Consider the following 16,365-nt stretch of genomic DNA (forward strand, 5'->3'; position numbering starts at 1 on the left):
ATTCCCGTCGAGATTGTACAGGATTGGCAAAAAAAAAACCCACTGGAGTGAGAAATGATAGCATTATCTTCTTCATCTGCCAGAGTGTTCCCAAAGCTCGCCTGAGTCCCATGATTAAGCGGAAAGCTTGCTTAAACAGGTATCTGTGAAACGAAACAACACCACGAGAAAAGACAAGGTAATATATCCAGCAACACTTCTAATTGAGAAACTTGAGCGGTGTAATGAATATTATGTACTTCATTCATTTTTTTCTTTATTTGACTGATTGAGGTTTACACCATGCTCAGGAATATTTCAGCTATAAAGGTACGACGACGGTCAGCGTTAAGATGGGAGGAAACCGAGCAATGGCCGTGGGAAACCTATGACCATCCAGGGGTTTCTGGCAGACAGGAAACCTACGACCATCCAGCGGCTTCTGGCAAACAGTAAACCTACGATCATCCAGCGGCTTCTGGTAGACAGAAACCTTAACTGAAATCAGAGCGACCCCATTGGTGAGAGGCTCCTGGGTCATTGTGTTGCGTCTTTTTCTGTGTTAATTTGCCTTATACGTCATTATAAATTGGCCTACCAAAATCGCTTTCTCGGTGTAAAACTTAGCAGCTTAACAATAGGTCAGCTATATGCCGCCAAGGAAAGGTAGTTTCTTCTGTCATGGGAATGACATCAGTCGTGAAACTTCAATATGGAGATCTGCGTGTAAACGGAAGCAAATCTTGTTGTCAAAATAAGGTCACGTACTAACCGAAAGAAATGTCCACCGTATCTGTTTCCCTAATAAAACATGACATGGGCTGCACTGAGAGATGCAGACAGTGTGTCTTGTCACAAGTAGGTTGAGTAGCAGTTGACGTGATAACGTATTTCAAACTTTAAACGCTAGAGACATGAATGCTGGTGATAGTAAATGCCAACAGGCACGAGGATGATCCTTTAATCTAATTTGGAATGGATACACGGCAGATAACGGTCTAATTACACATTCACATTAACCTTTACATGCTATGCAGCCCTAAATGTGTACAGTGTTGACGTTGGAATAGGAGCACTCTGGTAAAGCTCAGGCCCCGGATATCAATTCAGATATTAGATTTTAGATGAAAATTGTGACAGTCATGTGTCACATTAACACATCAAAATATCTAGGGGCTGTGAATCACCGTTAAGTTATGACAGATACACAATGATGCATATTTTACCTTTCTGTCGGTAAAAACCTCTGGCGTAGGGCGGTTGACTAGGCCTTCTCAGAAACCTCTGGTGGAGGGCGGTTAACAAGGCCTTCTCAAAAACCTCTGGTTGACTAGGCCTTCTTTCCCACTTGTCCATACGTAGAGAGAGGCGACACCTGTGAATCTCAGCACAGGGTTCAACATGGATTTATGCATCTCTGGCATACTTGAAAAATTTGCCGGTCAAAATGTCTCACATCTGAGGTGTGCAAATATACGAACAATGACGAACAGTCACTTATAGAATTTGAACGTGCTATGCGATAAAAACGTAGAGCACATAGATATTAAAGCCAGAGCAGCGACGACAGAATGATAGTTGGCAAATGTTCACATTTAACTTGTGAAACACGGTCTCTTGTCAGTTTACCGCTGTTATGGTTTATTCTAACTGTTCATGTAAATGATTAAACAGTGGCAAATTACACGCCCTCTAGCATCATGATTTCAGCAGAATTAGGAAAAAAAAGGGCAATCAGGTTAATTGCAACTTAGTAGACACCACTGGTCCAGAATTACCCCGACAGACCTGTCCCCCGTTTTATGGCGTGCACTTAGCTAAATAAACTTCGTTGTATAAATCTATGTAAACTGATATTTTATTTTACTGTTTATTTTACCGGGATCACTAAGCTCAATCGTAAGTTCTATATATACATTTCTACTTTTATGACGGCCTGGCCAAGTTCGCAGATACATGTAGTCAACGACAATTTTACATGTACTTCGTGGCCATCACAAGTGCTTTGATCGTGGGAGATTTGCAAGTGAGAATGGCCATTTATTTACTTTCATTTATTTTCCAGTGGCGAAAGTGAACAATGCTTGAGAATGGTGTAAAACATACGTCAAATCAACGGATAATTTTCTTTCTCGTTTAACGACAAGCCTAGTCGGTAAGGCTCAGACGATCTCCTGAAACATATTTATTTATTTGATTGATGTTTTAAGCCGTACTCAAGAATATTTCATTTATACAACGGCGGCCAGCATTATGGTGCATTATGCATTATTTATTACATACAATGATTACATCAATGTTATGGAGGCCTCTTTGGACGGGTTGGTTGGCACACCAGTGTTTGAGTTCAAGTCAAGATGGGCTTAACTACGCAATTTTCCTGTGAGATTGTACTTTGTCTTTCAGTACATATTACTAAGGATCGAATCGACCAAGTCTTACCCATATTGTCTGAACTTTTCATGAGGGGTAAGCAGTGTATAACCCTCTTACATGCTGTTGTACAACGGAGTTATTTATACGCCGCTGCTCGTGACTCCACCTGTAGTATGGCCGCGATAAAACGTGTCTAGCCCAGGCGAGAACCTTTACGGGTATCATTATAATATAAACATACTGTTTAAGTGTTTAGCGGAGACATGGCCCGGAGTAATGCTTTGCTGGGCGGGATATGCTAATACGTCCTTCGTCCTCTTTATGACAGGGAATATACTACGAATCGTTTGTGTTTTATTATCCTAACCTCCTGCCTGCGACCCGCCGAAACGTGCGCTGTTTAGCCTTATTTTGTCAGCACACATACTTTATGAATACAGACACGCTGACCTGTCTGTAGATAAAAATTAACATAACCACAAAATTCAGAATTTTTGCGTATCTGTTTGATGGTGTTTTACGCCGCACATAACGAAAGGAGGCAGATCCACTGGGAAACCCGGCTTGTTGCTGGCATCCCTCCCAGCCTATGTCGAGATTTTTGTGGCTTCTTCCTCACAGGCTGGGCCAGCTATGTACCGAAGCTTATTGGCCACGGAATGTTTGGGACAGCTACAGCACTAAACGTTAACATTGTTGCTTATGGAAAATTAATGGGGTATTTGACCATATTGAAGACTGCACGCACTGCTGCACTGTAAGAAACTTGTAAATATTGTACAGTAAATGCCAGGAGATTTACGCTTTAGGTAATTTTTATTTTGTTTTAATGCAATGCATTATACGCATATTTTTCATTCAGTAAATCTACCAGTTTATTGTATTTCCACGACAGCGTTCGTTGTTGTTTTAGATAGGGTAATGCGTGCATTCTGCTTTCTAGAGTTAAGTGTTTGTCTAGATATGTTTTGTATCATAAACAGGAGATATTTTCATTGAGTTTTTGACTGAGAAGTTTGCAGAATGTGGTAATGTATTAATTTCTTGTCATTCTTTGACTTGACTCAGCATATTCCTTAAATGACTGGGATAGTGCAGTGATCTGAGTAATATATAGCGCTGCTGTGGCATAATGTTGAGTGAGGTGCTTTGATTATATCATGTAAGAGTTACTCCCCCTGAATTGATATTTTACTGGATATATCGAATTTGATTAAGTCTACACGTATTTTGTTGCTTTCAATTGTAAACTAGAAAATTTGAATGGTTGTTTCAGTGGATGATCTTCATGTTACCTACCTATACAAGATTTGCGAGATAATGACAGTATATTATTTTCCATGTGTCTTCTTATTTAATGCAATATGATGGAAAAATTTCTTTGTTTATTTACATACACAGTTGTCTTGGCCTAATTGACTTTTATTTGATTTAACTACTTATTATATAGTACAGGTGCGTGCCATGTGCATTTGATTTAATTCCGTATCACTGTTTTAATATTCTGTATTTCTGAAATTTACAGAAGTGATAACCAGCTGCCGAACTGATTAACGAACTCTCTGTCACGTCGTGCACCCCGAATAAACTGTTCCTGAAATATTCTGTCCCACTGGTCATTTTATATCAGTCAGGATTAACCGTCTCAACCACAGACATTGACCTATCAGTGCCTGTAGACTTAACCTGCATGGCATCTGTTGACGTGTTGATGTGACCACCTGGTCTACGTCGCCTTTGTTGACTGACGTAGATATTTTACGGAGTGCTCAAACTCGTAGGAAACATATATTGAGAAGACAACAATTTCGTAATTTTTATTTAATCACATGAAACCCCGAGTGTGATCCCTAGTGGATCTGCAACAAAGGTGGATTTTACAAATCCGTGCGGTGTATAATGTATGTAATTTAATTATTTGCTTACTTAATCACTGCTTGGAATTAGCAGTCGAAAGCGCTCGTGTGGGCGTTTCGACAGACTAACATTCGTTGAACACTAAATGTCTTCCACCAACTTTGTAGCCCTCCAAAAGTTTATAGTTTGCACCAGGCAATCTGTTTTCGTAAATCAAGGAAATCAACAGAAAGAAAATCATTAATATATGGCGTTGAACAATAAATACAGCCCTACCCTATAACGCTAACCATATTTACTAACCCTAAGTCAGTAATATAAAAAAAAAATATTTTACTTCTTAATGACGTATGCTTTCATAACTATAAATGGATAGATCCCGAAAAGTATGCGTTTGGGGAGCCACTGCACCACATCAAGCATTAGAGAGACTTACCCTTATATAACCATCCCCTACCCCCACGAAAAAAAGAAACGCACACATGAATTAGTCAGATCGTGAATGGTGGTGACACCAGAAGTGGAAATCCACTAACATGGTGTCATCGCTAAATGAACTTCTGCGGCTTATTTCATGATTGCTGACATTCTGACTTTCTCATTGTTTAATTTGACTTGAAGCGACACCGTATTAAATGTATTAGGGATGAATTATCCTATGTGTTGCTTCGGAGGCCCCCTGTAACAGTGAATGTAAGGTATTAAAACAGCCTTAGCTGGATTCCAACAAACACTTTCGCCCTGATATACTCAGACAATTCCTTTACTCAATTCGGCCCTTCAAGATTGCGGTTAGATTTTTTTTTATTCAAATATTGCAATTCATTTCTGACTGTGTGATGCATGTACACCTGTAGTACACATGTTTTGGGTCTGTCAAAGACAGCTCATTCGTGTGACGGTATATGCACTCTGTAATTCTGGGCAATTGCCGGTCTGTCTCTATGACCAGTCAAACATCGTCGACTGTTGTCATGTTTAAACAATTCAAACAATTCAGGTTTCAGGTTTATGTTTTAAACCAGTCAGTTATCTGATTTGACATTTGTAGATCAACTGTTGAAACTGGGCACAGCTTGTCTTTGCCATACATACTTGTAGATGAACTTAAGATGAACATAACACTTTCCGAAGCACGCATGTACGAGTGCAAATTGCTGTGTTGTTATTGGTCATCTAGATAACATCTTTGAGATTTTATGTGCAGAGTTAGGCCTACTACCCACCCACTTAGAAGTCTCCATCTTGTCACAATTATTTGACTTCTAGGTGGAATAAAGTTGTACGAAATTTCATTTTTGATATCCAGAGGAATGTGCAAGCTGCTATGTGTTATGTCACAGTAGCATGCAAAGGTACCGACATGAATACTGTTTGTGTGAAAGTTGAAAACTTACTTTACAAACGGCCAGAAAAAGCAACGCGCTCGTGAGACGTTGTCCCGAAAAGGGGATATAAGCTGATATGACCGGTGCCCTGATGTTTCAGTTACCTCCCTTGATGTAGGCAGTTTCAGCAGCTTCAAATGTGATTCTGTTTTGACAATAATAAGTTTACATAAGTGGTGTAATTCTCATTATTCAGATTTAAAGTAAAGCCTTAAAGTAATATCGGACTTAAAACAAAACCAGGTGCTCATGTTTTACTTCCTGTGCTGTGGGGTTTTTTTATATTAAGCTACTTGTGTATCCTGATACGGGGATCGCGTACAAAGGTGCAAATAGGTGCTGAAAGGTTCGACTCCGGATATCGTTGTCACTTAAAACTGCATGCAGTGTAATAAGTTATTCAACCCCAAAACTTTTCAATTTTAAGCGTAAAAACACATGTTTAATAATAAATCTACACTGTTTTAATATCCCCAATACCAGAAACTCGTAAATTGTGAATGTTTTACACTGTACAACAGTTTTGCTCACTTTTCAGGAGCGTTCGTCTACCAATCGTTAACCATGATAAAAAGTTCAAGGTTTGTAATCACAAGCGGAAAATCTTTGACACACTACTCCTTGTAGTAATAGCTTTTCACTGATATTAAAATCGTCACACACGTTTCTCCTGTCTGGAGTTTGAAGGGGCATTTTAAATAGCGCTTTGTTTTAATACCGACTAGACGTTAAAAGATTAGGACTATACGTACTATATTTAGTCCAACTTCGTTACTAGACCTGGTTCGCATTTATGTAAATGACGTCAACGCTACTTACAAATGCATACGCCATATTTTCCCACAAGATTCGGAAATTTAGAGGCTATAGATGAGTATATGTGCCGTGTGATATAAAAACAAAGCGTGGGATTTACGAAGTCATACAACCAACACACAACTGAGATATATAGTCATATTTCTATCAACGACAACGTTTGTACTATTATAGTTCACAATTTGGATACCGAATGTTTCTGCCAAGGACATCCCTGGCTATTTTTTGGCACCATTCACAACTGTGGTTTGAGTCTCTTTAAAGAACACCATCCTAGCGTCTTACTTTATGCACGTCCACAGTTCGTTAGAGGTTTGTGTTGAACGCTGGTCTGGAAATTGACCTTTCAGTTATTGACCAGGAACCTGCATCATGATTGACGATTGGTATACGCGTGTGGGCAACGAGTGATAAAGGATCTTATTTTACTTCCAAATCATCCGAACTTGATATTTCCAACTCTCTGTTTATTTATTTGATAAGTGTTTAACGCCGTAGTCAAGAATATTTCACATAAGATGGCGACCGGCATTATGGTGAGAGTAAACTGGGAGTCCTGGGGGAAACTCACGACCACTTTCAGATGGTCACACCACTAGAGAACTGGCCAGCGTGAGCTTGACTTGAACTCACAGCGAAAGCACTGGTGAGTGGCTGCTAGGTCATTGTCCCGCTTAAGCACGCTAACCACCTCCAACTTTATAATACGCATGCGCAAATATAGTTTAAAATAAAAGTGTATTGAAAAGGTTTACATCCCCGTCATCACCACCATTGCAAAATCGCTGCTATTGTTGCCGACTGTTTTGATAAGAGGAACAAGTGTATATAGAATATATACACATCGCCATGCAGTATGTGGGTCGGGGAGGCCATGCGGATGAAAGAGACCAGGCTGTTTATACGTGGGACACGTCTTCAGTAAATACTGGTAGTGGGCGTGATAGGCGTGCATCGAAAATTCCGAACACAGGGCCATGAGTAAAGGGGTTTTGTGAAACACACACCATCCATGTAACACTGCGAGAAAAGACAAAATACTCAATAGTATATACCATAGAATGATATGATTTTCAATTTTCAAAATAGCCCTTGGAATGTGGTATGCATAAACTGCTGTGTGTACCGGAGAAGTCAACCGTAGCAGCGAGGGCAGTGTCTTTTTCAGGTTTGACCACCCTTAATCTCTAGTACGCATTCCCGTTTTCTATATAAACCGCAATGTCATTCTGACATCAGGTTTATAACCAACTTTAGACACGCCGATTACCTCAGTCGAGAACTATGGTTAAGACAGTACCGCGCATGTTATTTCCCGAAGTTTAGTTCTCGATTGAATACTGTGGAAAAGTCAGTGCTTTAGCATTCTTTAGAGATTGATAAGTTGTCTATAACCACGCCTTAATAAAGCGTGTCGAATTGTTGTAGAGCGAGTAGTATATCTATCCAGAAATTGTGTTCTGGTGAAGCATGTACAGTATACAATTATCAGAAGCCACAAAACATTTTCTTGTGGGTGCACAACAAAGGAAGGAACTGTGGCATGAAGTTTTATTTTATACTGTGATATGAAGACTACATAAAATAGATCATGCCACCATCAGGTATGATGTGAATAAGATCACGAACTTTTAAGAGGGCTCCTACTCATGTGTGAAAGACACTACATGAATACGTGCAGCTGACAAATAGCTGTTTCTATACACCTCGCCGTGCGTGGTGTTCTTAAGGGAGAACTGTTAACCATAGTGTTGGCAGGGTGTAGGCTGAGTCGCATAATAGCCCAGAGCACGTTGTTCCGAAGATGAAATGTAAAACTAGTGGGTTTTGGTACCAGCAAATCACCTGAAAACGAGATGTCTGTGTTCAGAGCGCCCTCCTACACAATGGCGAGCCTGACTAAGTCAAAACTTTGTGAAATGAACGTAGAACGTTTCTTAGCATTGATGACGAGTAATATCTACCAGACTCAAAGTATATTTATTTATTTATTTGATTGGTGTTTTGCGCATAATTCGACTCAATGTATACAGCATAGCCTAATTTCCCTCACACGCGTTATCAATCAGAGCTAATCTAAGATAACACGGATATCTCTCAGTGTGTCAAATCGGATGTTCAGCACTGAGAGATGTAAAGCTGGGGCGGATGGTCCGGTGTTTAGCATAAGGTGACTGTGTAGGGTGTCATGCCTGGTGTCTTCGGCATGACGCTTCATTGGCGGTACACTTTGGCTACATGGACTCGCCCTGTCACAAGAAGACACAATACATGCACACACACACACACCTGATGACTCCTCGTTGTCATATGACTGGAAAATTGTAAAGTATGACGTTAAACCCCAAGCTTTTATTCATTCATTCATTCATTCAATCTGATTTGTGATTTCTGTCACGTGACACACGAGCTTACGAATTCCACTTTTTTATTCAATACGCCCATTGATTATAACATTTTAACCGTCAGTTTTATGGATGGAAGAGACCGGAGAGCCGGGGTAAACCTCCGACCTTTGCATGCCTCTGGCGAACTTTCAAACACGTGATGTGCAGATTTGCATACCATGTTAGTGATAGCATTTTAGTATTTTACCAGTGCCTAACAAACAGTGAGAACAAAAAATTCTACACATTCTCCGTCAAAGGCCTAGTTTTAAATCACATCTCCCGTGTCCTTTCGATCTGACCTCAAGATCACAGTCCTCTACCCTGGTCGTTCAGTCAGACGGTATGTTGAATTTTAAAGCACGGGGAGAACAACTCGGGAGAAGGCGTACGGTTAATATTAATTAGAACATAATTAGGAAATAATCACGAGTATGGTCATAACTGTAATTACGTTGTTTCTCGTGGGACTGGTTGACAGAAATGGATATTAAATTGTAATGTAAGGATCACTACTAATCCACACGGCACATCTATGTGGTTAGCGATGCACTTAAGAGCCGCCTCACCTTTCTTAGCAAAAAATTTAAAAAAAAAAAAAAAAAAACACGCGAAAAATTAGAGCGTTTGTAAGTTGGGCAAAAATGGCCAAGTATAAACATATCTGCGCATGCGTACTGGTGCAGACGCAAAATCGCCGTCTGGCTTACACTGGATTCACACGAGGCTGATTTAAAAGGATTTGCCCCACAGTCTGTTTTCTGTGTTGTCACACCAGAAAAATAAAGCAAGGAGATCTAGGCCTATACTCCAGCCTGGCAGAAAGCCAAGGCGTAAAAGGTCATAATGACGTCAGTAATCGCCAGGCCTGTTTACAAACGAGGAGTATAAGTTGTGCGATGTTTTGGAACCTAAATGTTACGAGTCACGTGATCAAATGATGATAGTGCTCGCCGGTTAATCAAAAATTCTCACGTAACACGAGGAATGTTTGAATGATGTTAAGACCATCAAAAGTTACAAAGTTCTGTCAATTTCATTAATTAATGCGTCGAAACAGACATTCGTATACCAGCCGCTAACCAATACGGATTTTCTAGGTCAGTAATCGCCTCAATTCCATACGCTGCTGTAACACTGAATACTAACGCACTAGCGCCAAATTCAAAGTGAAAGGTGAGACACCAAATAAGGAAGTTATTGACATCTTGTGAAAGGGTTTCATTATTTTTTTTTTCATTCAATTACCCACTTCATATCACCTTGCACGTTACCCACTTCACATCACCTTGCACGTTACCCACTTCACATCACCTAGCACGTTACCCACTTCACATCACCTAGCACGTTACCCACTTCACATCACCTAGCACGTTACCCACTTCACATCACCTTGCACGTTACCCACTTCACATCACCTTGTACGTTACCCACTTCACATCACCTTGCACGTTACCCACTTCACATCACCTAGCACGTTACCCACTTCACATCACCTTGCACGTTACCCACTTCACATCACCTTGCACGTTACCCACTTCACATCACCTTGCACGTTACCCACTTCACATCACCTTGCACGTTACCCACTTCACATCACCTTGCACGTTGTCTTTTAACTATTAATTTGTCATGTGTCTTTGACTTGATATTGTGCATAAACATTTGACCGATCTTTGTTGTGTTTTCGAACAGAAATTTACATTTTACTAATATTACCTTTTGAGAATCACCATGTACATAATCTGCATATAGGCCTACAGTTACAACGTTTTCCCGTGCTGAACTGCCAGCATACCAATTTCTGTAACTTTCAGCCATCTCCCTGTCTCTGTGTTTTACGTCTAGAAATTTCTTTAATCGTCGACGAAATTCTGCCTATTCCCAAAGCCTTGAGCACTCCGGTTGTAGGACTCATATTAACATGAGGCATTCCAGGTACGAGTGTCAAACTCGGGTGACAAGTATATTGCCGAGGTGCTCGCCGTCTGTGCATACGCAGCATTCCTTCACGAATGCTCCCATTCACAGCCAGGTTAATAAAGAACTCACGTCGAGTAATTCCACCCGACTCTCTGTCCCGGATGTTTTTAACTGGTCTCTTTTGAGGGACAATTTCTCGGGTTAAAGCTCATCTCCAAACTTCTTAGTAGACCAGTTGAACGCACCCACGTATGTGTCTTTTATTTTCACACCATTCTTACACTGTAATTGGGTTGAAATCGTGTCGTCTTAAATGACCGTGTCGTTATGGATGACCCGCATCATAATGACTTCATTGTGACAACCGTATTTTCTATGGTCACTCATATCTATATCTATCGTACTTTGCGTATGCAGCAACTGAGGAATGTATTTCATCTAAACTTTACTTACATATGTACGCAAACTCTATCCTACAGCGCGCTAGCGCAACGTAATGACCCAGAAGTCTCTCACCAATGTGGTCGCTGTGAGTTCAAGTCCAGCTCATGCTGGCTTCCTCTTTGGCCGTAAGTGGGAAGGTCTGTCAACAGCCTACGGATGGTCATGGGTTTCCGCCGGGCCCTGCCCGGTTTCCTCCCATGCTGGCCGCCGTCGTATAAGTGAAATATTCTTGAGTATGGCGTAAAACACCAATCAAATAAATAAATAAATAAATAAATCCACCTACAGTTTTTGTCATGACCGCACCAGACATCTCCATTTAGGATACATTGCTACTAGAACACTTTGAAAAGTTGGATTGCAGAGACATGCGGGATCTTCCATGGCCGAGTGAGTAGCGTGTTTGCGCAGAATAACCACCTTATGCTGGCTTCCCTCATGATCGCACGTGGGCAGTTCTGCCAGCAATATGGAGATGGGCGTGGGTTTCCCTCGGACTTTGTCCGGCCAGCAATATGGAGATGGGCGTGGGTTTCCTTCCGACTATGTCCGGTCAGCAATATGGAGATGGGCGTGGGTTTTCCTCGGACTATGTCCGGCCAGCAATATGGAGATGGGCGTGGGTTTCCCTCGGACTATGTCCGGTTCCCCACAATAATTCTGGCCACCGGCGAATAAGTAAAATATTCTTGAGTACGGCGTAAAACACCAATAAATTAATTAATTAAGAAGTGTTTCTTGATGCCACTTTCGGTATTGTGTTATCCTGCCATTTTCACCCACCCATTGCTGCTAACTGATAGGCTGTGTTTGTTTAATTGGGGTTTAACATCACTTTCAACATTATTTCGGTCTCCTTGCAGAAGGGCGGACACAGTGTCGACACATTTATACTGCCTGTCTCAATGGATCGCTATACCTAAGACACCGGACACGATGCCCCACCCAGTAGTGTTATACTGACATCCGGTCGACTAGGACTGGGCTTATTGTAAGCCAGGTAGTGCCAAGATTGCTGATGTTAAAGCCTTGGGTATCACGTGATTTGGGATTTCTCCAGTTACTATCTCAAAATAAGTACTATGCCTACCTTTTAAATTCATTTCGTATGCAATATTTAATCTCCAAAATTGATATAATTACATTTATTTATTTATCATTAATTAGAGTGGTGGTTTACGCTGCACTTTAAAATATTTCACCTACAACACGGTGGCCAGCATTATGTGAGGAGGAAACCGGACAGAGTACGGGGAAACCCACGACCATTCGCAGGTTGATGCCAGACCTTCCAACGAACGACATGAGATGAAACCAGCATGAACCGTATTGGTGAGAGGCTCCTGGGACATTGCGTCGTGCTTGCGTGCTATGTCCCGCCACTGGGTCCCCTGTATTTCTTTACGTCACATCCTCATATAAGTAAATTTAATGTAGAAGACAACATTGTATGTGAAGATTTATTGAGTTATTTGATGGTTGTTTTTCGTCAAACTCGAGATGTTTTTTACTACACAGTTTTGTGGTACATGTCTACAATTCCCTGTCTAAAGCCGGTTTTGAACCCTCACCTGAGGTAGCCCACGGAGAGAAGATTGATAAACCCCGTCTTTGGGGTGCTCACATAGCCCCATGCAGCATTAGTTCATTGTCTTAATAATTAACTTATAAATCGGCGTCTGGAATTAAATGTTCTTATTTATGTAACCATTGCAAAAATTAATGAACAATTGTAACTCATCAAAAATAAAAAAAATAAAGAAAAAAACTGCGATAAAACAAGGCGACTGTAAAGCTTAACACGCCGACACTTGTCAGATCTGTGTTTTGATAAACTTCATGGTAGCGGAGTGAAGGCAGACTTACAGCTATAGCCAGAACGACTCGACACTGACCTGTGCTGGCTGAGAGGTCGCCTGGATATGACGAATGTAACTAATCCTCCAAACAGAGTTTTTGTTACACGCACCGACGCAGGTCTAAGCTAGTTGTCAGCTGTACTTCTGATTATGTACCTTATAACCTACAGCCTACATCTCATGTATTCTGGCCGCCTTGTCACAGTGATGGATAGCTTTCGTAATCCGTCTGGCCGGTAATCACGTGTGAAATGTCACTTGGGTGCTACTTTCGGCTAATGTATGTTGGCGATCATTTTCGGGGTTCATTCCATGTTGCAAGTCAGCGTTGATAGTTAAATAACCTTACGCTGGTCTGGTATACGTTCAAGACGTGTTGCACAATAAGGTGATGTGCACCAAGTCATCGGACAATACTATACACCCTGTCCGAGAGTTAGTCATTTCATGCAAATTGTCAGACAATCATGCCAAGAGCCACTTGGTCTGTATCGTACTTGAGTATCGGGTGTCATTTTCGCCGTAACTTACATTTTTGTACGATTTATCTGATGCTTCGCTTGCTATATTAAATGCAACCACTTGGAATTCTACAAAGCTAAGGTCAGTAAAGATGGTTTAAAATAATAGCCTGCAGATATCAAATTTAACGAAAACCTAGGTGTTGTATTGCGGCATAGGTGGCGCAATGCCTACATGTATAATCCACTATGCCAATAATCACTGGGCTGACATTACTTTTCAGTGTTTACCTGAACTTTTTAACAATTAATGGCTACAGAACAACAACGTTTTTCTTTGTTATCGGAGTTTACTGTGTTAGAAATGGTAACATTTAAATAGGAGACACATAAACTATCGCCAGTATACACTTTGGTTGTCTAGGAACTGAACCTAACTAGTTCTTTATTTCCATCGTAAATCAGCTGGCGGTGTGGGTCAGGCTACTAATTACAGGCATACACCGTACGTATAGTCCCAAATTTTATTCGTATCTCGTTCAGCTAGAAAATTTAACATACCTCTCCAACTCAAGTACGTTCTAATATTTGGTGCACACTGGGTTTATAAGTTATCACAGTTTAAACAAAAGTCAAAACCTGCACCGAAAACTCTCTTGTAATAATAATTCTGTCTTTGAAATCCGAGCAGCAGTTTTCTTCCTCCATGCAAATGACCATCATTGCATGAGGGAAATGTTGTAGAATTTATCACACCAAACAGCCCTTAGCTCCGCTGTCATAATAACAGCGAATAAAGCCGGAATCACAATCTGCACAAATAAAACATACCGTTGCTTACATAATTATGTAAACAACATGTCTGTCAATAAATTAATACACTTCAATGTTTGACAAACTCCCAAGGCTCTCATACGGGTACACAAATCCTGATCTCCATTTTCTGACCGACTTGATTTTGTGTCCATACAATTAATACAACAATCTGTTCAGCGCCACTCTTTGCATGGATTGCAGCATGTCGTGTTCATAATCCGCTTGTCTTCCGAGAGCTCCGTAAATACAGTTAGTGTTCCGATCGATATTACTCTACTCGTAGTTTTAATCTTCTTTGTCTGCGCATGTGCTACAATATATTTATTCATGTATTTTTTGTATTAAGTACGTGTGGGTGTAAATATCGCCTAACAGCTCACGATTTGAAATATTTCTGCGGTACAGCTTTCCAACAGAGTCTATGCTTTATTGGGTGTGGAAAGCTACACCTCAAGCACGTTAAGTTGATAAACTATTTTCCTACGAAATGTTGACAATGGAATTCATTAAACACTGTGGTTTTTAAACTCCATCGAAGGAATCTACGAATTAAATCCGTACGCCATTTTTTGTTTCATCTCACAACATTTTGAGTGGTTAACGTTGCCTGGTAACCAAAGCTTGACAGTACTTACAGACAGACAGACACATCCAAATTAGTACCAATCACAATTAAATGTTACTGGATGTGTGCAGCTGTAAAAGGAAAAGTCAACGAATGATATGACCTTTGTTTTTTCGTTACACGGATGAAAACAGACCTACAATGCCACAGACATTTTCTGTCTCACGCCTTTGAAAACTTGTTTCGCCATGTTACAGAAACATGAAACACAATGCTCATATCCTACGCTAAGGATCAAAGGGCGAAACACGGTCAACATGACGTCTGCGGGAACAGTGGAGTTCTCGAATCAAGGTAAGAGGTCACGCCTGACTGGGAAAATTTATAGAATTGCGACGCAGTTGATTTTCTCAATGTTCGTTATTTTGCTTGAACTGCGACATAAGTGTATGGCATACACAAAAATGAAAAGGTACGGTTTTAGAATTTAATGTAGGATTCTTTCTGAACATATATGCATTTGATCTGGTGCTATCTTTTCTTTTCGTTATAGTTGTTATTCGACGTAATTCACCTGTCTATTTGTAATAGTGTTGACACAGAACCATCAGTCATCACTGCATGTTGACACAGAACCACCAGTCATCACTGCGTGTTGACACAGAACCACCAGTCATCACTGCGTGTTGACACAGAACCACCAGTCATCACTGCGTGTTGACACAGAACCACCAGTCATCACTGCGTGTTGACACATAACCACCAGTCATCACTGCGTGTTGACACAGAACCATCAGTCATCACTGCGTGTTGACACAGAACGACCAGTCATCACTGCGTGTTGACACAGAACCACCAGTCATCACTGCGTGTTGACACAGAACCACCAGTCATCACTGCGTGTTGACACAGAACCATCAGCCACCACTGCGTGTTGACACAGAACCATCAGTCATCACTGCGTGTTGACACAGAACCATCAGTCATCACTGCGTGTTGACACAGAACCACCAGTCATCACTGCGTGTTGACACAGAACCACCAGTCATCACTGCGTGTTGACACAGAACCACCAGTCATCACTGCGTGTTGACACAGAACCACCAGTCATCACTGCGTGTTGACACAGAACCATCAGCCACCACTGCGTGTTGACACAGAATCATCAGTCATCACTGCGTGTTGACACAGAACCACCAGTCATCACTGCGTGTTGACACAGAACCATCAGCCACCACTGCGTGTTGACACAGAATCATCAGTCATCACTGCGTGTTGACACAGAACCACCAGTCATCACTGCGTGTTGCATCCTTATAATCTAGAAATTAAATGTACACGGGATTTCAGGGTGACATAATCCCACCTTAATGCAAAGGCAAACCGCCACATCTCTGGTCCAACTTTGTGGCATCGTCTGTGTAACTATATTTACAAATGCAATAAAAGTGTGGCAAATGCTTTTGGTTATTGACAACTCACTTACTAAAGGAA

Source organism: Liolophura sinensis, chromosome 10 (genome assembly GCF_032854445.1).
Source record: "Liolophura sinensis isolate JHLJ2023 chromosome 10, CUHK_Ljap_v2, whole genome shotgun sequence".
NCBI lineage: Eukaryota > Metazoa > Mollusca > Polyplacophora > Chitonida > Chitonidae > Liolophura > Liolophura sinensis.